The sequence below is a fragment of the Erinaceus europaeus genome, chromosome 3 (genome assembly GCF_950295315.1).
Source record: "Erinaceus europaeus chromosome 3, mEriEur2.1, whole genome shotgun sequence".
Taxonomy (NCBI): Eukaryota; Metazoa; Chordata; class Mammalia; order Eulipotyphla; family Erinaceidae; genus Erinaceus; species Erinaceus europaeus.
The window spans coordinates 43,365,159-43,389,395 of record NC_080164.1 but is presented as its reverse complement, the minus strand read 5'-3'; the positions used below and the strand labels follow the sequence as shown (position 1 = coordinate 43,389,395).

At 40.3% G+C, this 24,237-nt stretch overlaps 1 pseudogene; it reads left to right on the top strand.

Annotated features, from left to right (window-relative positions):
- Window positions 1-13,970: 13,970 nt before the first annotated feature.
- Window positions 13,971-14,392, top strand: LOC107522544 (small ribosomal subunit protein eS27-like; annotated as a pseudogene).
- Window positions 14,393-24,237: the final 9,845 nt, after the last annotated feature.

Here is a 24,237-nt window from a genome sequence, read left to right as displayed (position 1 = left end):
CTCTTTAAATTCATCTATAAAGTTTATTGATTAATGATTCCCAGCTCTCCCTCAACAGTTACACAAGTTTCCCAACAATTATCACAAAATCCTTTTTGCACTGTCACTAGTTTTTTTCATAAAAGTTCCTATATATGAACTTAGGATTCTTTTTTCTTTTCCTTTTTTTTTTTTTTTTTTTTACCAGATCACTGTTCAGCTCTAGCTTATGGTGGTGCATGGGATTGAACCTGGGACACTGGAGACTCAGGCATGAGAGACTTTTTTTACAACCATTATGCTATTCCCCCCCCCCCCCGAACTTGGTGTTCTTTTCAAGTGAGATTTATCTCTTTCTTTCAAGGCCATGGCTGGTGCGCCGCTGTGTTCCATTGCTGGGGAGCCAGAGACGACCTGAACTGCCCCTGCGGCTACAGACAGACTATGATCCACATAGTCAACGACTGCCACCTCTCCAGATTCAAAGGAGGTCTTGAAACTTTACATCAGGCTCAACCTGATGCTGTTGACTGGCTACGGAAGAAGGGCAAACGCTAGAAGAAGAAGAAGTGCCGTTCTGCTTGAGTTATTGTTGCTTTTTATATGCCTTAGTAAAATAAAAGGAAAATCTTCATTAATTTTTCCCCACACTTAGAAACTATTCTCTTTTTTTTTTTGGAGTTATTTTTTAATCTTTTTTAAAATTTCTTTATTGGGGAATTAATGTTTTACATTCAACACTAAATACAATAGTTTGTACATGCATAACATTTCCCAGTTTTCCATATAACAATACAACCCCCCACTAGGTCCTCTGTCATCCTTCTTGGACCTGTATTCTTCCCACACAACCACCCCAGAGTTTTTTACTTTGGTGTGATACGCCAATTCCATTTCAGGTTCTACTTGTGTTTTCTTTTCTGATCTTGTTTTTCAAATTCTGCCTGAGAGTGAGATCATCCCATATTCATCCTTCTGTTTCTGACTTATTTCACTTAATATGAATTTTTCAAGGTCCATCCAAGATCGGCTGAAAACGGTGAAGTCACCATTTTTAACAGCTGAGTAGTATTCCAGTGTGTGTGTGTGTGTGTGTGTGTGTGTGTGTGTGTGTATACCACAACTTGCTCAGCCACTCATCTGTTGTTGGACACCTGGGTTGCTTCCAGGCTTTGGCTATTACAAATTGTGCTGCCAAGAACACATGTGTACACAGATCTTTTTGGATGGATATGTTGGGTTCCTTAGGATATATCCCCAGGAGGGGAATTGCAGGGTCATAGGGTAGGTCCATTTCTAGCCTTCTGAGAGTTCTCCAGACTGTTCTCCACAGAGGCTGAACCAACTTACATTCCCACCAGCAGTGTAGGAGGGTTCCTTTGACCCCACACCCTCTCCAGCATTTGCTGCTGTTACCTTTACTGATGTCTGACATTCTCACAGGAGTGAAGTGGTATCTAATTGCTGTCTTGATTTACATTTCTCTGACAATCAGAGACTTGGAGCATTTTCTCATGTGTTTCTCAGCCTTTTGGATCTCTTCTGTGGTGAAAATTCTGTCCATGTCCTCCCCCCATTTTTGGATGGGGTTATTTGTTGTCTTGTTGTTGGTTTGGCAAGCTCTTTATATATGTTGGTTATTAACCTCTTGTCTGATGTATGGCATGTAATGATCTTCTCCCATTCTGTGAAGGGTCTCTTGGTTTGGGTAGTGGTTTCTTTTGCTGTGAAGAAGCTTTTTAATTTGATGTAGTCCCATAGGTTTATACTTGCCTTAGTCTTCTTTGTAATTGGATTCGTTTCACTGAAGATGTCTTTAAAATTTATTCGGAAAAGAGTTCTGCCAATATTTTCCTCTAAGTATCTGATAGTTTCTGGTCTGACATCCAATCCTTCATCCACTTGGAATTTACTTTTGTATTTGGTGAAATACAGTGGTTCAGTTTCATTTTTCTGCATGTTTCAACCCATTGTTTCCAGCACCATTTGTTGAAGAGACTCTGCTTTCCCCATTTAATAGTCTGGGCCCCTTTGTCAAAGATTAGGTGTCCCAGGTTCCAGGTATCATCAGGATGCCGGCCAGACTTCCCTGGATTGAAGACCCCACCAATGTGTCCTGGAGCTCAGCTTCCCCAGAGACCCATCCTACTAGGGAAAGAGAGAGGCAGACTGGGAGTATGGACCGACCAGTCAACGCCCATGTTCAGCGAGGAAGCAATTACAGAAGCCAGACCTTCTACCTTCTGCAACCCTCAATGACCCTGGGTCCATGCTCCCAGAGGGATAGAGAATGGGAAAGCTATTGGGGGAGGGGGTGGGATATGGAGATTGGGCGGTGGGAATTGTGTGGAGTTGTACCCCTCCTACCCTATGGTTTTGTTAATTAATCCTTTCTTAAATAAAAATAAATAAATAAATAAAAAGATTAGATGTCCATAGGTGTGGGGGTAGAAACTATTCTTGCCTGTGTATTCATCTACATGAACTCTAGTTCTTTCTGAGCTTGTAGGAAAATCTAAGATCTTTACAAATAAAAACCATTAGCAATCACAGTATACTCCCTAAGTTAGGAATAAGACATGCTCTCCTTACTTCTATTCAGAATTGTGCTAGAAATTCTAGCTAAGACAATTAGGCAAGAAAAATAAATGAACAACTAGGAAGGTATCTCAGTGTGTAGAGTACAGGACTTGCCTGCATGAAGTCCCAGGTTTGGTCCTCAACACCACATGTGCCAGAGCAGCACTGTCTCTCTTCCTCTCTCACATGGTAAACAAAATAAATAAATAAATAAATAAATAAAAGCCTGCAGTCTGAGAGCTGATTCAGCAGATAAAGTATTGGACTCTCAAGCAGAACCTGAAGTTTGATCCCCAGCAGTGCATGTACCTGAGTGATATCTGATTCTGTCTGTATCTCTCAATTTTTTCCTTTTTTCCCCTTTTATTGGGCGATTAATGTTTTACATTTAACAGTGAGTACAATAAAGTTTATCCGTTTTCCACATAGCAATACAACCTCCCCACTAGGTCCTCTGTCATCCTTTTCTAGGACCTGCACTCTCCCCACCACCCATCCCAGAGACTTTTACTTTGGTGCAAAATACACCAACTCCACACTCTATTTATTTATAATAAACTTTTCTGAAAGTACTAAAAATGAAATAAAAACCATTCAGTTTGGAAAGGAAGAATAAACTATTTCAATTTGTTGATTATATTATCTCATAAATAGAAAATACTATGGAGGGGCTGGGTGGTAGCAGACCTGGTTAAACACACATAGTACCATGTGCAAGAACCTAAACTCAAACCCCTGTCCTCACTTTCTTTTTTTTTTTTTTTGGGGGGGGGAGGGTGGTGGGTAAAGGAGGAGTTTCATGAGCAGTGAAGCAGTGCTGCAGCTATCTCCCTTTCTCTCTTCCTCCTAATTTCTCTGTCATATCAAATTAAAAAATAATAAGTATGGGAGTAGGGTGGTAGCGTAGCAGGTTAAGCACGTGTGGCACAAAGCATAAGGACCAGCATAAGGATCCTGGTTCGAGCCCCCAGCTCCCCACCTGCAGGGGAGTCGTTTCACAGGCAGTGAAGCAGGTCTGCAGGTATCTATCTTTCTCTCTCCCTCTCTGTCTTCCCCTCCTCTCTCGATTTTTCTCTGTCCTATTCAACAACAATGACATCAAATACAACAACAATAGCTAAAAAACAACAAGGACAACAAAAGGGAAAAATAAATACAAATAAATATTAAAAAAATAAAAATAAAGTATTTAAAATTAAAACTATTTTAAAAGAAAATACTAAGGAATCTACTAAGAAACTATGAGAACTAATAAATAGATCCATGACTATAAGGGTAAACAGTAAATACTGATACTCTATAGTGTACTAGGGCAGAAGTGTTCTGAATATATTGAAAGGAGGCTAGTTTAAGCTATGATGTTCAGTAGAAAAGGTATGCTAAATGTGTGATAAACCATTCTACTAGTCCCTGTCTTGACTGGTATTTTTAGCTCATCAGAAGTTTATTGGGAAGGAATCCTACCATAAAGAAAATCTGTAGGGGCCGGGTGGTAGTACACCTGGTTAAGTGCACATGTTACAATGTGCAAGGACCAGGGTTTGAGCCCCCCGGCTCCCCACCTGCAGGAGGGTCACTTCACAAGGGGTGAAGCAGGTCTGCAGGTGTCTTTCTCTCCTCCCTCTCTGTCTTCCCCTCCTCTCTCCATTTTTCTCTGTCCTATCCAACAACGACAACAACAACGATAATAACAACAATGATGGACAACAGGTCAATAAAAGGGAAAAAACAGCCTCCAGGAGCAGTGGATTTGTAGGACAGTCACTAAGCCCCAATGACAACCCTGGAGGCAAAAATAAATAAATAAATAAATAATAATCTATAAGCATTTTTCACCTTACTGGGGCTGTGGAGAAACAACAACAACAAAGCACAGACCAGAAAGGAATGATAGATAACAAGGAGATTGAGAGAGAGATATAAAGAGAGAGAGAGAGAGAGATATAAAGAGAGAGAGAGAAAGAGAGAGAGACAGCTATTAGGAATAGGAGCTGTTCAGGCACAGAATGCCAGCAATAACCTTGGGGGGAGGGCAATCTGAAATGATAAACGATGACAAGACTAAGTGTATCTGTATGACAATATTGAATGGGAGAAAGATGTCAAGTTAAAATAACTTTTGGATTCATTTTAAAAATTCAAATTTGTCATATCAAGAACAGATGTGCTTAGTGACCTGGGAGGTGGCACAGTGGGAGAGGTGATGGGCTGTAATACATGACATTGCAAGTTCAATTCTTAGCATCAAATGTGCCACAGTGAGACTCTGGTTCAATCAAAATCTCTCTCTGTCTCTCTGTCTCTCTCCGTGTATGTGTGATATTAATAAATAAAATACTTTACTAATTTATTTATAAAATAAAAAAATATTGACAAGACCATAGGATAAGAGTACAATTCCATACAATTTCCACCACCAGAACTCTGTATCCCATCCTCTCCTTTGAGAGCTTTCCTATTCTTTATCCCTCTGGGAGTATGGACCCAGGGTCATTATGGGGTGCAGAAGGTGGAAGGTCTGGCTTCTGTAATTGCTTCTCCACTGAACATGGGCATTGGCAGGTCAATCCGTACTCCCAGCCTGTCCCTATCTTTCCCTTGTGGGACAGAGCTCTAGCTCTGGAGAGTTGGGGGTCCAGGGTACATTGGTAAGGTCCTCTGTCTGGGAAAGTCAGATTGGCATCATGGTAGCATCTATAACTTGGTGGCTGAAAAAGCATTAAGATATAAAGACGAACAAATTGTTTAATAATCAGGAACCTAAAGGCAAGAATATAGCAGATGAGTTTTGGGATCTCCATTTTGGAAATCGCTAGTAAGTGTATTTTGGGTATATCCAAGGGGCCCATGACTTTACTAGTTTTTGCCTGAGCATTACAGCTAACATGCAGGTGGACCAAATGTATCATCTGGGGAGATGGCCTTAGTTGGAAAAAGGACTAGAAAGCTAGATCATGTGGTCCAGGAGGTGGTGCAGTAGATAAAGCATTGGATTCTCAAGCACGAGGTCCTGAGTTCAATCCCTGGAAGTACATATATCAGAGTGATGTCTGGTTCTTTCTCTCCTTCTCTCTTCATGAATGAATAAATAAGTAAATAAATAAATAAATAAGAAAAGTTACATCAGGGCAGAGAGTAGCTTCCAAATATGGAAAAGATATATAAGTATCATTTTTTGGTGTCTTTTTTTAGGTCTTTCTACTTGTTTGCTGTTTGGGGTCACTGCAGACTGTTATGCTTTTTTGCTGTGAGGTGTATATTTTCCCCTAGCTTATGGGCACATGTGCACATGAGTTCTGTCTCATGGGCCCTGATCTAGGTTCTGTGGCTTTGATAGGAAGTGCACCACACGATATGGAATTAAGTCCTTTGAGCTAGGAACAAACAGTTTCACCAGTGTTGGAGCTGAAGGGTTGACACTACATGCCAGGTGTCTCCAGACGCATTCCGCCACGTGCGATTAACCCACTGTGCCACCACCCGGCTCCCTATCCCGACACAATCTGAAGTGAGATGTGTTGAGGTGGTACTGGCTGTACTGATTTGGTTGTGCTCAGCAGATGCAGTATCAAATGGTATGGATTGAATGAAGCATAGAGGAAGAAAAGCCATGCCCCAGAGTTTCCAGGACTGGGAGAAATTTGAGTTTTATAGAGAATGGGGAGGTTTCCTGCTGTCTCGGAGTGTATGAAGACAATAGATAGTTAATATTTATTAGGGAAACTGATTTATTTTGAAAATCCCATGGTTAGGACTTGTTGCATCATATAAGACCTTACCATGATTTATGCCATTTAATGCTATTTATGTATAGCTGTATCTTATATAGTGACACAAGCAGTTTCTTCTAGTCTCCTTGGTCTTAAGACTGACTATAGGTGATTTAATATTTCAATTAAACAGACATTATTAGAAATGTATTAAAAATTTGAACCCACTGTTAAAATTCAATCAGTTTACTGATTTGAAATCTTAAGTGCTTAGACTGAAGGAATAATATATATATATATATATATACTCAGAACTGGGGTCTATGCATAAAAATTTCAAGTGTTTCAATTCTAATTTTCCCCTCACATATTGACTAAATAGTGATTTATAAGTTAGTAGGGGTGTATATTAACACCGCTCCTGCCACCAAAGGTCTGTGTCCCCCCCCCCCCATAGTGAAGCTAAAAATCTACCTTCTCAAATGAAATGTTTTTAAAGCAGAGAGAAGAGAACCAGAGCATCACTCTGGCACATGCAAAGCCAAAGATCAAAATCAGGACCTTATACTTGAAAGTTCAAGGTTTTATCCATTGTGCTACCTCCTGGCTTAAATGACATTTTTAAAATTAAATTAATTCGAAGTCGGGCTGTATCACAGCGGGTTAAGCGCAGGTGGCGCAAAGCACAAGGACCCATGTAAGGATCCCGGTTCAAGCCCCCAGCTCCCCACCTGCAGAGGAGTCGTTTCACAAGCTGTGAAGCAGGTCTGCAGATGTCTATTTTTCTCTCCCCATCTCTGTCTTCCCCTTCTCTCTCCATTTCTCTCTGTCCTATCCAACAACAATGACATCAATGATGACTACAACAATAAAACATCAAGGGCAACAAAAGGGAATAAATAAATAATAAAAAATATTTAAAAAATTAAATTAATTATACTTAAAATAAAATGCTCAAGAAACTTAAGAGTTAAAGAAATGAAACTCAGGTCCAGGTGGAGGAAGTATATAGCATAATGGTTATGCAAAAAGACTGTCATGCCTGAGGCTCTGAAGTCCCAGGTTCAATCCCCTGTACCACCATAAACCAGAGCTGAGCATTGCTCTAAAAATAAATAAATAAATAAATAAAATTAAAATAAAAAATAAAATTGTGGTCCGGGAGGTGGCATAGTGGTTAGGGAGCTAGACTCTCAAGCATGAGGTCCTGAGTTCAATCCCCAGTAGCACATGTACCAGAGTGATGTCTGGCTCTTTATCTCTCTCCTCCTATCTTTCTCATTAATAAAATAAATAAAATCTTTAAAAAATAAAATAAAATAAATCTAAGGTGCCAGCCAGCCAACTCACTTTGAGAAGGTGACTGGGTTACCATATGTGCAACCCAGGTTCAAATCCAGCCCGTTGCACTTGGTGAAGATGTGGTCTTTATTTGAAAACACTATGATGTCTTTCCCTCCTCTCCTTCTGTCTCTCTGTATCTATCTGGAAAACTCTGCCCATAGTTGTGAAGCTCCAATCATGAGAAGAACAACAATAGCAATAAAAGTTTAACCTAAGATAAAGATGACATATCAATTATGTATGAAAATGACAATTTTCTATTTATAAAATAGAAACAAAGTACAACACTCTAGTTCCAATTATCAAAAAGATATATTAGACATGTGAAAGAGCTGAACATTAAAAACCCCAGTCAATGGAGCTGGGCAGTAGCACAGGGGATTAAGTGCACATGGTGCAAAGTGCAAGGACCTGCTAAAGGATTCCAGTTCAAGCCCCTCACCTGCGGGGGGTTGCTTCGCAAGCAGTGAAGCAGGTCTGCAGGTGTCTCTCCCCCTCTCTGTTTTCCCCTCCTCTCTCGATTTCTCTCTGTCCTAACCAACAACAACAGCTATGACAACAATAACAACTACAACAAGAGCAAAAAGGACAACAAAATGGGAAAAATGGCCTCTAGGAGCAGTGGATTCATAGTGCAGGCACCGAACCCCAGCAATAACCCTGGAGGCAAAAAAAAAAAAAAATTCAGTCAAGTAATAAAGTAAGACAGAGAAATCTGTTTTGGGGGCCAAACAGTGGCATACCTGGTTAAGCACATGTCACAATACGAAATGACCCAGGTTCAAGCCCTCAGTTCTCAGATGAAGGGGGGTTGCTTCACAAGCAGTGAAGCAGGGCTGCAGGTAAATAAAAAGATAAATCTGTTTTCCATATTTGTAGTTTTTTCTCAACTGCTCAAAAAGTTTGAATAGTGATCCAGGAGGTGGTGCAGTAGCTAGAATACTGCACTTGCAAACATAAGATCCTAAGTTTGACTCCCTGCATCACATGTGCCAGAGTGATGCTCTGTTTAGTTCTCTCTCATTAGTAAATAAATAAAATATTTTAATGTGAATAAATAATAGAAAAATATAAAAGAAATAGAAAAAACATAAATGATAGTTAAGTGTGGTCTGGGAGATGGCTCAGTGGATAAAGCTCTGAACTCTTAAGCATGAGGTCCTGAGTTCAAGCCCCAGCAGCACATGTACCACGGTGATAACTGGTTCTTTCTCTCTCCTCCTGTGTTTCTCATTAATAAACAAAATCTTTAAAAATAAATAAATAAATAAATTAACTAAATAAAATAAAAACCTGAAACAGTGCAAAGTAAATGTGTGAAAAAAAAAGATAGTTAAGCATAGGAAAGAACATTTATTTACATAATCTTGCATACTTACTGTGTTACAGCTGCAGATTAACATAATAGTGATAGCCAGTGTGAAGGACATTGACCTGAATATGAACTAACACATTCTTTTTGGAAATCAATTCACCAATACCTATCAATAACTTAAAATGGCACATCTTTATTGTTGCAAGGGAATGAGGCCTGAAATGTGTCCCCTATAGTGTCTAGTTTGTAGTTCCACAAAAACAGGGGAGGCCATGATCTCAGGCATTATACACTTTATTTAGAAAAATGACACCATGCATATAAAGACACACAGTCATTAAGGCAAAATGGTGAATAGTTGACCAAGCTGAGGTCTTTCATAGACATTCCAAGGCCCCTACCTCCTTCTTCCTTTCTAAGCTAATCCTATATCTATTCCTACTTCCTCCAGTATTCTTCCTTTTCCTTCTCTCTAGGTAAGGGAAACAAAAGGCCTAAGTTACTCCTTAGATTTTTTTTTTTTTCAAATTTTCTTCCCTCTCATTGATGGAGACAAAAATCAAAGGGTCCTGGTAACGGGTTCAGGGCCCTCTGGTCCTAATCTTCGCCTAACACTTAAGAGCTGGTGTTTCCATTTCTAGGAATTCATCCCATGGAAACCTTCATGTAAAAGTACAAAGAACAAAGTTTAAAGATAGTTGTTCTACATGATTCCTCATCCAATTTATTCTGCATCATTTGAAACAACAAACTACACGGGGTGAAACGAAAATATCCATTGGGATAAAGTCAAAGCTGATCAGAGGAAAGGCTGTGAGGAAGGGGAACCATAGATTCTGTTTTCCTCATCACAGAACTGGCTGCTCACCCAGAACTGGCACAACCACCATAAACAGTAGTCTTGGTGGCCGCTGAGATAACTCAACTGGTAAAGAATCAGAATTTCATTCCTGAGTTTTCCAATTTGATCTCTAGTACCACATGTACAGGAGTGGTGCTCTGACTTGTCTCTCCTTATCTCTGACACTTCATGTGAAATTCTCTCTCCTTCATGTATAATAACTAAATATTTTTTTAAAGATTTTATTTATTTATTCATGAGAAGATAGGAGGAGAGAGAAAGAACCAGACATCACTCTGGCACATGTGCTGCCGGGGATCGAACTCAGGACCTCATGCTTGAGAGTCCAAAGCCTTATCACTGTGTTACCTCCCAGACCACGATAAATAAATATTTTTAAAAGTTGTCTCTAAGGGTCAGACTTTCTATGTTGGTAGAATTTTGTCTTCCAGTAGTGATTTTATCATTTTGAAAAAAAAAATTCATTAAAAATATTTTTATGTATTTTGGATAGTGACAGAGGGAAATTGAGAGGGAAGGGGGAGATATGAAGATAGAGAGACACCTTCAGCTCTATTTCACAGCTCGTGAAGCATTCCCCTTGCTGGTGGGGACCAGGGACTTGAACCAGGATCCTTGAGCACTGAACAACCAGGTGTGTTACCACCCAGGACCTTGAAAAATTGCTCTTAAAGCCTCAGGCTTTTAGGCTAGGCAAATTTTAAAGCCAATGTTCTGATTTAAAATAGACAAGTTTAGAAAGAAAGTAAAAATTAAAAAAAAAAAAAAAGTAAAATGGACAAGTTTAAAACTAAGTATTCTGGTGTAAGAAACCTGGTTCGAGCCCCCAGCTCCCCACCTGCAGGGGAGTCACTTCACAAGCGATGAAGCATGTCTACAGGTGTCTTTCTCTCCCCCTCTCTGTCATCCCCTCCTCTCTCCATTTCTCTCTGTCCTATCCAACAATGACGACATCAGTAACAACAACAACAATGAGAAAATAATAAGGGCAACAAAAGGGAATAAATAAATAAATATCAAAAAATCTTAATAAAAAAAATGGAGTTTTGACTATTGGGGAAGGAAGGTGAGAAGTGTCTTTTTTTTTTTAAAGAATTTATTTATTTATTAATGAGAAACATAGGAGGAGAGAGAAAGAGCCAGGCATCACTTTGGCACATGTGCTACCAGGGATTGAACTCAGGACCTCATGCTTGAGATTCCGATGCTTTATCCACTGTGCCACCTCCTGAACCACAAGAAGTGTCTTGTAAATGGCTTTCTTTCATTTTCATTTATAGATTCAACAGACATGAGACAGAAAAACATAGTCCCTTAAGAATCTTTCCCCAGGTGAAGGTAGATAGCATAATGGTTATGCAAACAGACTGTCATGCCTGAGGCTCAGAAGTCCCAGGCTCAATCCCCCACCACCACCACTATAAACCAGAGCTGATCAGTGCTCTGGCTAAAAAAAAAATAAAACATAAAAAGCAAGAATCTTTCCCCATTTCCCCACGAGGATAGACACTCTTGCAGGGGAGATAGATACATAACCACAAAACATCAAACTACTAAATGTCATTAAGTTCTGGGAAGGGGGACATAGGATTATGGGAACCTCATCATATAGGAAGTGAAGAGTTGGGAGGTCAGGGAAAGTTTATCTGAAGAGTTACATTAGGTAAAACCAGAGAAAGACGAGAAGCAGGTAGAAGAAGTTTGTGCAAAGGTCTGAGGCAGAGATAGCATGGGAGCATTTATGATATCAAGAGAAGGCTGGTATGACCTGAGCACAAAGTGAGACAAAAGGGAAAGGAGGGACCAGCCACGTTTCTAGGACTGGGGAGCTTTGAAGATTTGAGATTTGCTACCAAGGACAATATGAAGCTGTTCATAGATTAGAAAACTATTTCCTTTTAAAAATATGAGTCAGACCAGGCAACTTTTGTAGCTATGCTTTGAGCAAAGATGTGAGTACATCCTGGTCAAAGCAGTCACCCCCAGGAAATTAGGAGGAAGACAGTAAAAATTACTCTAGGCTAATTTTCTCTTCAGAATGGAGGAACTCCCACTTGACCCACAGAGGGGCACTGCTGGCATGCTAATGGGCATCTGCAGGACTGTTTCTTGAGGTCTCAAATAAGTCATAGTCTAGACTAATGAGTCCATACATTGAGAGGCGTACCTTTGAGGACTGTGATGTTCTTGGGAGGGAAGGCACTACAACAGTGCAGTCTTTCCACAAGAGGTTAGATGAGAGTTTGGAAAGACCAGACTGCAGGGGGCCAGGTGGTGGCACACCTGGTTGAGCGCACATGTTACAATGCTCAAGGACCCAGGTTCAATCCCTTGGTCTCTACCTGCAGGGGGAAAGCTTTGCAAGTGGTGAAGCAGGGCTGCAGGTGTCTCTCTTTCTCTCTCCCTCTCTATCTCCTCCTACCCTCTCAATTTCTGACTGTTTCTATCCAATAAATAAAGATTAAAAAAAAGAGAGAGAGAGAGAGACCAGACTGCAGGAGCCCAAGGTTTCACAGGAGAGAGAGTTGTTATAGGTAGCTTTTCTTGAGGGATAAGAGAGAGGAAGAGTCCAGAAGGTGGTTTAAGTGGATGTGTTTGGTATTTTGAGTGCGAAACATTCTGTTATATTATTATTTTTTTTTTTTTGGCATTTTATTGCTCCAGGTCAACTTTTTCAGAGAGGAAAAGGGAAAGAACCCACAGCACCTAAGTCCCAAGGAGGTACACCAGAGGCTTAAGCCTGGGTTTCTGTGCATAACAAAGCTGGAAAACTCCCAGGTAAACTATCTTGTCAGCCCTCATGAGAAATCTAGTGGAAACTAAGTGATTTAAGATTTATTTTTGGGGGCCGGGTGGTGGTGCACCTGGTTGAGCACACATGTTACATTGCACAAAGAGCCAGGTTCGAGTCCTCAGTCCCTACCTGCAGGGGGAAAGCATCTTTAGTTAGGTGAGAGACAGAGAGAGGGCGAGAGATGCAGAGAGAGAAGAACACCACAGCACTGCTCTATTGCTCCTAAAGCTTCCCCTTTGCATAGTGATGCGTCCCTGTGGTGCCCCAGGAGCTCCATCCCAGGTCCTTACTCAGGAGAAGGGGCTTCATCCTGACTCTCTACACTCCCCCTTTTTTTTTTTTTTTTTATCAGAGCACTGCTCAGCTCTGGCTTATGGTGGTGTGTGGGATTGAACCTGATACTTTGGAGCCTCAGGCAATGAGAGTCTCTTCACAAAACAACTATGCTGGGGGGCGGTAGTGCAGTGGTTAAGCACAGGTGGCACAAAGCACAAGGACTGGCATAAGGATCCTGGTTCAAGCCCCCCCACTCCCTACCTACAGGGGAGTCGCTTCACAGGTGGTGAAGCAGGTCTGACAGGTGTCTCTCTTTCTCTCCCCCTCTGTCTTCCCCTCCTCTCTCCATTTCTCTCTGTCCTATCCAACAACAACAACAACAATAACTACAGCAATAAAACAACAAGGGCAACAAAAAAGGGGAAATGAATAAATAAATATTTAAAAAAACAACAAAATAGCATGTACAAACTATTGTATTTACTGTTGAATGTAAAACATTAATTCCCCAATAAAGAAATTAAAAATAAATAAATAAATAAATAAAATAAAAAATAAAACCAACTATGCTATTTACCCTTGCCCTAGAATGTTAAATTTAAAAGCAGGAGGCACTGTGTTCAAACCCCAACATTACATTATGTCAGAATGATGCTCTGGTCCCCCGTCTCTATGTTAATAAATAAATGTTTTAAAAAGTTTTTTTTGTGGGGAGAGTCAGGCAATAGCACAGCGGGTTAAGCACAGGTGGCGCAAAGAGCAAGGACCTGGTGGTTCGAGCCCCCGGCTCCCCACCTGCAGGGAAGTCACTTCACAGGTGGTGAAGCAGGTCTGCAGGTGTCTTTCTCTCCTCCTCTCTGTTTCTCCTCCTCTCTCCATTTTTCTCTGTCCTACCAACAACAACAATAACTAAAACAATAAAACAACAAGGGCAACAAAAGGGAATAAATAAATAATTTTTTTTTAAAAAAAGTATGTGTGTCGTGGTCCCCCCCCCCCCCCCCCCCCCGCAGGGGTAGATAGCTTAATGGTTATGCAAACAGACTTTTATGCCTGAGGCTCCGAAGTATCAGATTCAATTCCCTACACCACCATAAACCAGAGCTGAGCAGTGTTAAGGTAAAAAAAAAAAAAAAAAAAAAAAATCCCCACCACCACATCCGGAGGCTCCAGTTTTGGTTTCTGGCAGTGTATATGTCAGAACTGAGTAGTGAGAGTCTCTGTCTGCCATAACAATAAAAGACACTCCAGAGAGGATCAACATGCCTTTGGCCAGAGATTTGCTGAACTCATCCTTGGATAAGTAAAAGTTAAAATAATAAAATAAAATAAAACAAAATAAATTAAAATACTAGTTCAAAGCCCAAATCCTTACTTTATGGATGTAAAATGTCCAGGTGGCTACAAGTTCAGCCTGGTTTTCAGCTGCATGCAGACAGTGGTTCTTTGTATAGGTTGCTCCACAGTGTGGTGCCAGGAGGAAAGGCCGGACACCAGAAGGGTGTTCGTTTAGAAGAAAGCAACACTCATGACCTACACAACTTCCTGTCTTCATCTTACATTGCAGACAGCCTTGTCAGTTCAGTAATTCTATCAGGATGATGTAATTATGTTTCATTTTATAAAGTATACAACAACTATCTCGACTATTTAGGTGCCAGTTTTCAATAAATCTTTGATTATGGGCAAAAAAAAAATTGTTTGAAAAGAGAATTTTCCTTTTTTAAAACTGACTTTATAGGACTGGGTGTTAGTGCTCCTAACATGTAAATACATGTTACAATGTGGAAGGACCAAGGTTCAAGCCTCTGGTCCCCACCTGTAGGAAGAAGTTTCACAGGGAAGCAAATGCTGTATCTCTCTCTCTCTCTCTCTCTCTCTCTCTTCTCTCTTTCCTTCTCTATTTCTCCTTTCTCTCTAAGTTTTTCTCTACCTATATCCAAAACATAAATGCATAACAATAGAAAATAATTAAATGTATTTTACCTGCAACAACCTGGTAAATCATATCTTTATTTTTTATTATCTTGATTTATTTATTGGATGGAGACAGTCAGAAATTGAGAGGAGGAGGGGAGATAGAGAGGGAGAGAGACCCAGACCTTCTTCACCACTCGAAAAGCTTTCTCCCTGTAGGTGAGGATCGGGGGCTTGAACCAGGGTCCTTATGCACTATAACATGTGCACTCAACCAGGTGTGCCACCACCCGGCCCCAATCATATCTTTCTTTAATAGAGCTGAAGGGTTTGCTTTTCTCTCTTTCTGACACCATCAGAATGTGAAAGCTTATTAGTAAGTACTCTTTTTTAATTTGTATTTATAAAAAGGAAACACTAACAAAAACCATAGGATAAGAGGGGTACAACTCCATACAATTGCCGCCACCAGAACTCTGTATCCCATCTCCTCCCCTGATAGCTTTCCTACTCTGTCCCTCTGGGAGTATGCACTCAGGGTCATTATGAGGTGCAGAAGGTGGAAGGTCTGGTTTCTGTAATTGCTTCTCCACTAAACATGGACATTGACAGGTCAATCCATACTCCCAGTCTGTCTCTCTCTTTCCCTAGTGGGGCAGGGCTTTGGGGAAGCAGGGCTCCAGGACACACAGGCAGGTGGGATCATCTGCCCAGGGAAGTCAGGTTGGCATCATGTTAGCATCTGGAACCTGGTGGCTGAAAAAAGAGTTAACATATAAAGCCAAACAAATTGTTGGCTAATCATGAACTTAAAGGCTGGAGTATTGCAGATGAAGATTTGGGGGTCTCTGTTTTGTAGATACTAGTAAGTACTTGTTTGTTTGCATAATCTAGGAAGAAACTATTCCTACCTCTTTAATAGATTGCCAAACTTTGACTGAAAAGTCGAAGAGCATACTGCTTCAGGAATTCAGACCCACCTTAAAACCAACAACAAAGTGGACTGGGAGTTGGAAGAGTGGACTCTCAAGTATGAGGTTCTGAGTTCAATCCCCAGCAGCACATGTACCAAAGTGATGTCTGGTTTTTAATCTCTCTCCTTTCTCATGAATAAATAAAACTAAAAAAAAAAAAAAAAAAAAAAAGCAACCAACATCAAAAGCAGACCGATAGCTTCCTTGTAGGATTTCTGGTCTAGTGAGAGAGCACCAAAACCAGTGCTTTGGAAGGACCAGAAAACCCAGAACATTTTGAGAAAAGGAATTAACCTCAAAAGTTCAGGTGTCAATAGCAACAACAAAAAATAGAAAAAGATGGCCACCAGGAGAAGAGGATTCGTGGTGCAGGCACTGAACTCCAATGATAACATTGAAAGAAAAAAAAGTAAAAGTTTAGGTGTTATACAGGCAAGGTGTAGTGGGGACTCCTGAAGGGGAAAAAAGAGTGACCTCTTTCTTGAGCCCTGAGAGGCCATGAAGAGCTTAATTCGATTCTTTATGAATGGTCCAGCAAAGAAAAAAAAAGTTAAATTCTACATGGCTATATTCTTTTAAACTATTATTTATTTATTTATCTACTTATTTATTTATTTAAATCAGAGGAGAACGAGATCAGAGCACTGCTTAGCTCTGGTTTATGGTAGTGCTGGGAATTAAACCTGGGACCTCAAAGTCTCAGGCAGGAAAGTCTTTTTGCATAGCTATTATGCTCTCTTCCCAGACTGGTTATCTTTTGATTCTTGTTGTTATTGTTTTGTTTGTTTTTATTATTAGTATTAGTATTATATATTTATTTGTTAGTAAGAGAAAGTGAGAACCAGAGCATTGTTCTGGCATACAGGGTTCTATTGGCAGTTGAATTTGGGACTCAGAAAGTCCAGGGCTTTATCTTCTGCAGAATCTCCTGGGGCCAAGGTTATCATTGTTCTTACATGAAATAACCAGCCAAGTTTTTTAGAACTAGTCTTAATTTGCAGATGAATTAATTTTACAACTATTTGGCAGAATTGGAGTGAAAATAAAGAGAAAAATGTTTTCAACAACATATCTTTTTATGGGCATGTTTTATTTTTTTAAATTTTTTTTTTTACCAGAGCTCTGTTTTATGATAGTGCAGGGAATTGAAACCGGGACTTTGGGGCCTTAGGCATGAGAGTCTCTTTACATAACCATTATATTATCTACACCCACCCTGGCCATCACATTTTAAAACTCTTAATTGCTTTTGAAGTTTTTGCCTTTTACCTGTGAGCTAGCATGGACCACAAATTTTACCCCAGTATCTGGTTTTGACTTTCCAAGCTAACATTTCTAGTTTGGGGTGTTTTTGTTTTACTTGCACTAAGACTTTTGTCTTTTCTGAAGCCACAAAACTAAAGATAAAAGCTGAATGTAGACTTCAGGGAGATCATTGCCTTGACTGTGCCCAGAGCAACTTTACAGACTACATACTCCTTTGTTTTGTTTTTCAAATACCTGGTGATCTCAGAGATATTGCGAACCAGGAAATCCTGTCCTCTGAAGATACTTCAACTTTGACATCTAGAAATCTCCACTGTCTGCCCTCAGATCTCCTGACTAGAATTTTAGTTTGCTTTTATTTTTAACCTTTTTTTTTTTTAATTCTGTGTTCCAAAGTAATGTCTTTTTATTATTAATGAGACGTATAGAAGGAGAGAGAGAGAGACCCAGCCATCACTTTGGTACATGTGTTGCCGGGAGAGAACCCAGGACCTCATGTTTGAGAGTCCAATGCTTTATCCCCTGTGCCACCTCCCAGGTCACCAAAGTAATGTCTTATTACATTACACAGTCCTAACTTTTGGACCCACTTGTAGCATTGCTTCAAGGATTTAGACACAACTCTTTAGTTGAACTAGCTTATTATCAGTAATTAGAGACCATTCTATGAAATAATTCAGTTTTATGAAATAATTGAACCAATCCTTTTATGAATTGTGGATCTTCCTAATAAATCACAAAGGCAAGATTTAAGGAAACAAAAACCTGCCACTCCCAAAACATGTCTTAAGCAAAAGGTTAATTTTATAATAGAGGTCTTGTAGGCAAAATGAAGATATATATATATATATATGTATATATATATGTATATATATATATGTATATATATATATATATATTTTTTTTTTTGTGAGAGCATTGCACAGCTCTGGTTTACATTTGTATGAAGGATTGAATTTGTGTCTCTGGAGCCTCAGGCATGAAAGTCTTTTGCATAAGCAGGATGCTATCTCCTCCACTCATAAATGATGATTATTTCTTACATAAGGACATTGGGGCCAGGTGGTTAAGAGCACACATTACAGTGCTCAAGGACCCAGGTTCAAGTCCCTGGTCCCTACCTGCAGGGGGAAAGCTTCACGAGTGGTGAAGCAGGAATACAAGTGTAGTGTCTCTGTCTCTTTCTCTCTATATTTCTTCCCATTCTCTCAATTTCTGGATGTCTCTATCCAATAAATAAATAAAGATAATAAAAAATTAAATAAAGGCATTCCCCCAAGGGAAGAACCAGTGAATGAAGAAGGTGCAACTAGAGTCTGCATGTCTTTGTTATTTTTGGTTGACGCCCTCACTCTCTCTCTCCTCAAAATCTTCTGCATTAACTAGTATATTTTAAAGCTATCAAGGGACTGGGGTGGGGGTCTTACAGAGTCAAGATGGTGGCTTGAAGGCAGCAACTAGACAGATTCTACACAAAGAACTGATTCAAATCTTGGGAATTCCAAGTGAGAGCAGGATTTCCAAGCCAGTAGGAGACAAACTATAGAGGAGAGGACAAAGAAGGACCAAAGTGGTATATTATAATGCATCTATAATCTGGCAAAAGGGAGCTAAAAAGGACCATGGAAAAAGCAAAGTCCACCAAGTTGCAGATGCTACCATGACACCAACCTGACTTCCAAAATGTCCTAGAACCCCACCTCCCCAGAGCCCTACCCTGGTAGGGAAAGATAGAAACAGACTGGAGGTGTGGATTGACCTGTCAATGCCCATGTCCAGCTGAGAAGCAATTACAGAAGCCAGATCTCCCACTTTCTGCACCCCATAAAAATCTTTGGTCCATACTCCCAGAGGTATAAAGAATAGGGACGTTTCCAATGGAGGAGATAGGATATGGAATTCTGGTGGTGGGAATTGTATGTACTCCTCTTAGCTCACAATTTTGTTGATCATTACTAAATCACTAATAATAAAAAAAAATTTAAAAAAAAGATATCTAGGGACCAAGAGACGGCTCAGTGGATAGAGTGCATGCTTTACCCAGAGTGAAGCCCTAAACCTAATCCCAGGCACAGTGCACATGGGAGAACCGTGAATGCTGGTAAAAGCACCTCTCTCTCTCTGTACATAGAATAACAAATATTGAACTGGAACAGCAACACCATATTATCACATACATGCAAGGCCTTCAGTTCGTTCCCATGCTACATAAAAAGTTAAGTAAACATTGTTTCCAACACCATTTGTTGAAGAGACTCTGCTTTCCCCATGTAATAGTCTGGGCCCCTTTGTCAAAGAAACATGCAGAAGAATGAAACTGAATCACTGTATTTCACCAAATACAAAAGTAAATTCCAAGTGGATCAAGGACTTGGATATTAGACCACAAACTATCAAATACTTAGAGGAAAATATTGGCAGAACTCTTTTCCGCATAAATTTGAAAGACATTTTCAATGAAACGAATCCAATTACAAGGAAGACTAAGGCAAGTATAAACCTATGGGACTACATCAAATTAAAAAGCTTCTTCACAGCAAAAGAAACCACTACCCAAACCAAGAGACCCTTCACAGAATGGGAGAAGATCTTTACATGCCATACATCAGATAAGAGTTTAATAACCAACATATATAAAGAGCTTGCCAGACTCAACAACAAGACAACAAATAACCCCATCCAAAAATGGGGGGAGGACATGGACAGAATATTCACCACACAAGAGATCCAAAAGGCCGAGAAACACATGAAAAAATGCTCCAAGTCTCTGATTGTCAGAGAAATGCAAATCAAGACAACAATGAGATATCACTTCACTCCTGTGAGAATGTCACACATCAGAAAAGGTAACAGCAGCAAATGCTGGAGAGGGTGTGGGGTCAAAGGAACCCTCCTGCACTGCTGGTGGGAATGTCAATTGGTCCAATCTCTGTGGAGAGCAGTCTAGAGAACTCTCAGAAGGCTAGAAATGGACCTACCCTATGACCCTGCAATTCCCCTCCTGGGGATATATCCTAAGGAACCCAACACATCCATCCAAAAAGATCTGTGTACACATATGTTCTTGGCAGCACAATTTGTAATAGCCAAAACCTGGAAGCAACCCAGGTGTCCAACAACAGATGAGTGGCTGAGCAAGTTGTGGTATATATACACAATGGAATACTACTCAGCTGTAAAAAATGGTGACTTCACTGTTTTCAGCCGATCTTGGATGGACCTTGAAAAAATCATGTTGAGTGAAATAAGTCAGAAACTGAAGGATGAATATGGGATGATCTCACTCTCAGGCCGAAGTTGAAAAACAAGATTAGAAATGAAAACACAAGTTGAACCTGAAATGGAATTGGAGTATTACACCAAAGTAAAAGACTCTGGGGTGGGTGGGTAGATGGGGAGAATACAGGTCCATGAAAGATGATGAATGACATAGTGGGGGTTGTATTGTTAAATGGGAATCTGGGGAATGTTATGCATGTAAAAAAAAAAAAAAAAAAGAGGTAGAAACGCAAAGCAGAAATTGACTGAGTTTGGAGTATGGCACCAAAGTAAGAAAGCAGAAGTATACTAGAGTTTGCAGTGAGTACCTCCCTAATACTTCCTCTCCACTTTTCCAAGCTTTGGGTCCATGATTGCTCAACAATTTGTTTGTCTTTGTATGTTAACTCTCTTTTCAGTCACCAGGTTCCAGGTGTCATCAGGATGCCGGCCAGACTTCCCTGGATTGAAGACCCCACCAATATGTCCTGGAGCTCAGCTTCCCCAGAGACCCACCCTACTAGGGAAAGAGAGAGGCAGACTGGGAGTATGGACCGACCAGTCAACGCCCATGTTCAGCGAGGAAGCAATTACAGAAGCCAGACCTTCTACCTTCTGCAACCCACAATGACCCTGGGTCCATGCTCCCAGAGGGATAGAGAATGGGAAAGCTATCGGGGGAGGGGGATGGGATATGGAGATTGAGCGGTGGGAATTGTGTGGAGTTGTACCCCTTCTACCCTATGGTTTTGTTAATTAATCCTTTCTTAAATAAAAAATAAAAAATAAATTAAAAAAAATTAATTCTGCAATAAAAAAAAAGTTAAGTAAACAAACAAGAAAAAAAAGGGGGGTCTAGGGAGATAACATAATGATTATGCAAAAATGTTTTCATGCCTGAGGCCCCAGTTTCAATTCTTGGAACCACAGTAAACCAGAGATGAGCAGTGTTCTGGTAAAATAAGTTAATTAATTACATTTAAAAAAAAATAAAATAGTGGGACCTCTGAGAGGTGGCACAGTTGGACCTCAACCATGAGGTCCTGAGTTCAGTCCCCAGCAGCACATGTACCAGAGTGATGTCTGGTTCTTTCTTTCTCTCTCTCCTCCTGTCTGTCTCATAAATGAATAAATTCTTTAGAAAAATAAAAGAAAATAGTGGTCAAGGAGGTGACACAGTGGATATAGCATTGGACCCTCAAGCATGAAGTCCCAAGTTCAATCCACAGCAACACATGTACCAGAGTGATGTCTGGTTCTTTCTCTCTCTACTCCTATCTTTCTTACCAATAAATAAAATGTTTAAAAATAATAATAAAATAAAATTAAGATGATAAATACCTAGGGTTTGTGGTGAGTTACTCAGAATTTCTGGACGTCTCCCATGTTTATTTGATACATACATGCTTATATTTATTTATTTATGAGATAGGTAGAGAGAGTAAAAGCTTTGGTTTGAATCTGGATCTCACACATGGCAAAGCAGTGCACTATCCAAGTGAGCTATTTTGATGGTCCCATCTTTGGAAGGAAGGAAGGATCACCCATGGGTTATGTCAAAATATGTTGCTGACTATTCATATATTTGGGGGATTTTCCCACATTTCTACCTACCCCCTGTGCACTGTTAATTTAATGCTGACTGGAATTTTAATTTGGGATTATTATGCATGCAAGTTCCTTTTTTTTTTTCTTCGGTTTTCAGTCTGGTGTTGTTCTTCCTGCTGTTGTTTATACAACAGAAAAAAAATTACCAATGTATTTTATAACCCTTATTTTATATATTTCTTACAAAGTCTCCTGGATTGTGTCTCTTTTTATTTGTGTATTTCCTCAAACATGTTCTGAACTTGTTGGGTTTTATTTCTTGGTAGTTCAAGGCCTCGCATATGTGTGATCTCACCATTCCTAGGCTGGCTTTTTTTTTTTTTCCCTAAAATTTTAGAGAGAGGAAGCAATAAAGACAGAGAAAGGGAGAGACACCACAGCACCAGGGATTCCCATGTAGGAACCAGGGCTTGAACCTGGGCCATGACGAAGTACAAGCCTTTCCAGATGATCTATCTTCCTGCTCTGATTTAAGCTCTTTTATTATGAAGGTAACTTCTTTGTTTTTCTTCTCTTTTCTTTTCTTTTTTTGTCTGGGGTTATTGCTAGGGCTCCGTGTGCCTGCACTCTGAATCCACTGCTCCTGAAGGCCATTTTTTCACTTTTGTTGCTCTTGTTGTTGTTTTTGCTGTCGTTGGATAGGACAGGGTGAAATGGAGAGAGGAAGGGAAGACAGAGGGGGAGAGAAAGTTAGACGCCTGCAGACCTGCTTCATCACCTGTGAAGTGACTCCCCTGCAGGTGGGAAGCTGGTGGCTCGAACCGGGATCCTTATGCCGGCCCTTGCGTTTTGCGCCATGTGAGCTTAACCCACTGTACTACCACCCAGCCCGTTTTTTTTTTTTTCAAATAAAATGGAAATATTTAAAATACCATAGGATAAGAGGGGTAAAATTCCACACAAATCCCACCACCAGAACTCTGTATCCCATCCTCTCCTTTGAAAACTTTTCTATTCTTTATCCCTCTTAGAGTATGGACCCAGGATCACTATGGGGTGCAGAAGGTGGATGATATGGCTTCTGTAATTGCTTCCCCCTAAACATGGGCATTGGCAGGTCGATCCATATTCCCAGCCTGTCTCTCTCTTTCCCTAGAGGGGCAGGGCTCTGGGGAAGCAGGGCTCCAGAACATATCGGTGGGGCTGTCTGCCCAAGAAAGTCAGGTTGCCATCATGGTAGCTGAAAAAAAATTAAGATAAAAAGAAGGATGAAGTGTTTAATTATCTGAAAACTAAAAGCAGGAACATTGCAGATGATATCTGAGGTCTCCATTTTTGAAAAGGCTAGTAGGTCTATTTTAGGTATATTCCAAGGGGCCCATGACTTTACTAGTTTTTGCCTGATAGCTAACATGTAGGTGGACTCACAGTATTGTCTGGGGAGATGGTGTCATAGTTGGAAAAAGGTCTAGAAAGCTGGATCAGGGAAGAAAGAGCTCCTGGGCGGGGGTAGATAATGTAATGGTTATGTATAGAAACTTTCATGCCCGAGGCTCTAAAGTCCCCAGGTTCAATCCCCCGTACCACCATAAACCAGAGGTGAGCAGTGTTCTGGTTAAAAAGAGAGAGACAGAGGAGCTCCCAAATATGGGAAAAGTATATAAATATTGTTAACTATAACCCCATCAATTTGATCTGGGGCCCATATTCAGCACAGGAGCCTGTGTAACCTCTGCATCCCTGTAGGTCTTAGGTCACATTCTGTGGTCCTGGCTAGGAACATTCCAGGCTGCACTAATTTCAGGACCCATCTTCCTTAAGTAGTAGGTAGAGTATGTTGTCCAACCTCCCTTCGGAACGTTCCCTACCATTGTTGATCCACATTGAGGGCAAGGTCCTATAGAGGCCCCAAAAGGGGTCCATTATGTTGTTCCTGATGGAGATGATCTGTGACAGTGGTGAGAGGGATCTGTTAGAGGTCTAGGCCCATTATATCTGTGTGGGAATCCCAGGACTCCCTGACTAGGGCCCCAGGTGATGGGGTGGCCTGATAGTGACCAAAGAGCCATCATTAAATTATTAAATTAAATTTTGTAGTCCTTACTTTGTCTGACAAGGTTAGGTAACAAACTTCTAAGCACACCCATCCAAAGAAATGTATGTATACCTATGTTCATAGCAATACAATTTGTAACAGCCCAAATTGGGAAGGAACCCAGTGTCCAACAACAGATAAGTGGCTAAGAAAATTGTGGTATATATACACAATGGAATACTACTCAGCTATTAAGAGTGATGAAGTCACCTTCTTCACCTCATCTTGGATGGAGCCTGAAATCATTTTTTATGTATTTATTTTTTTAGTTTATTATTATTATCTTCATTAATTGGATAGAGACAGCCAGAAATCAAGA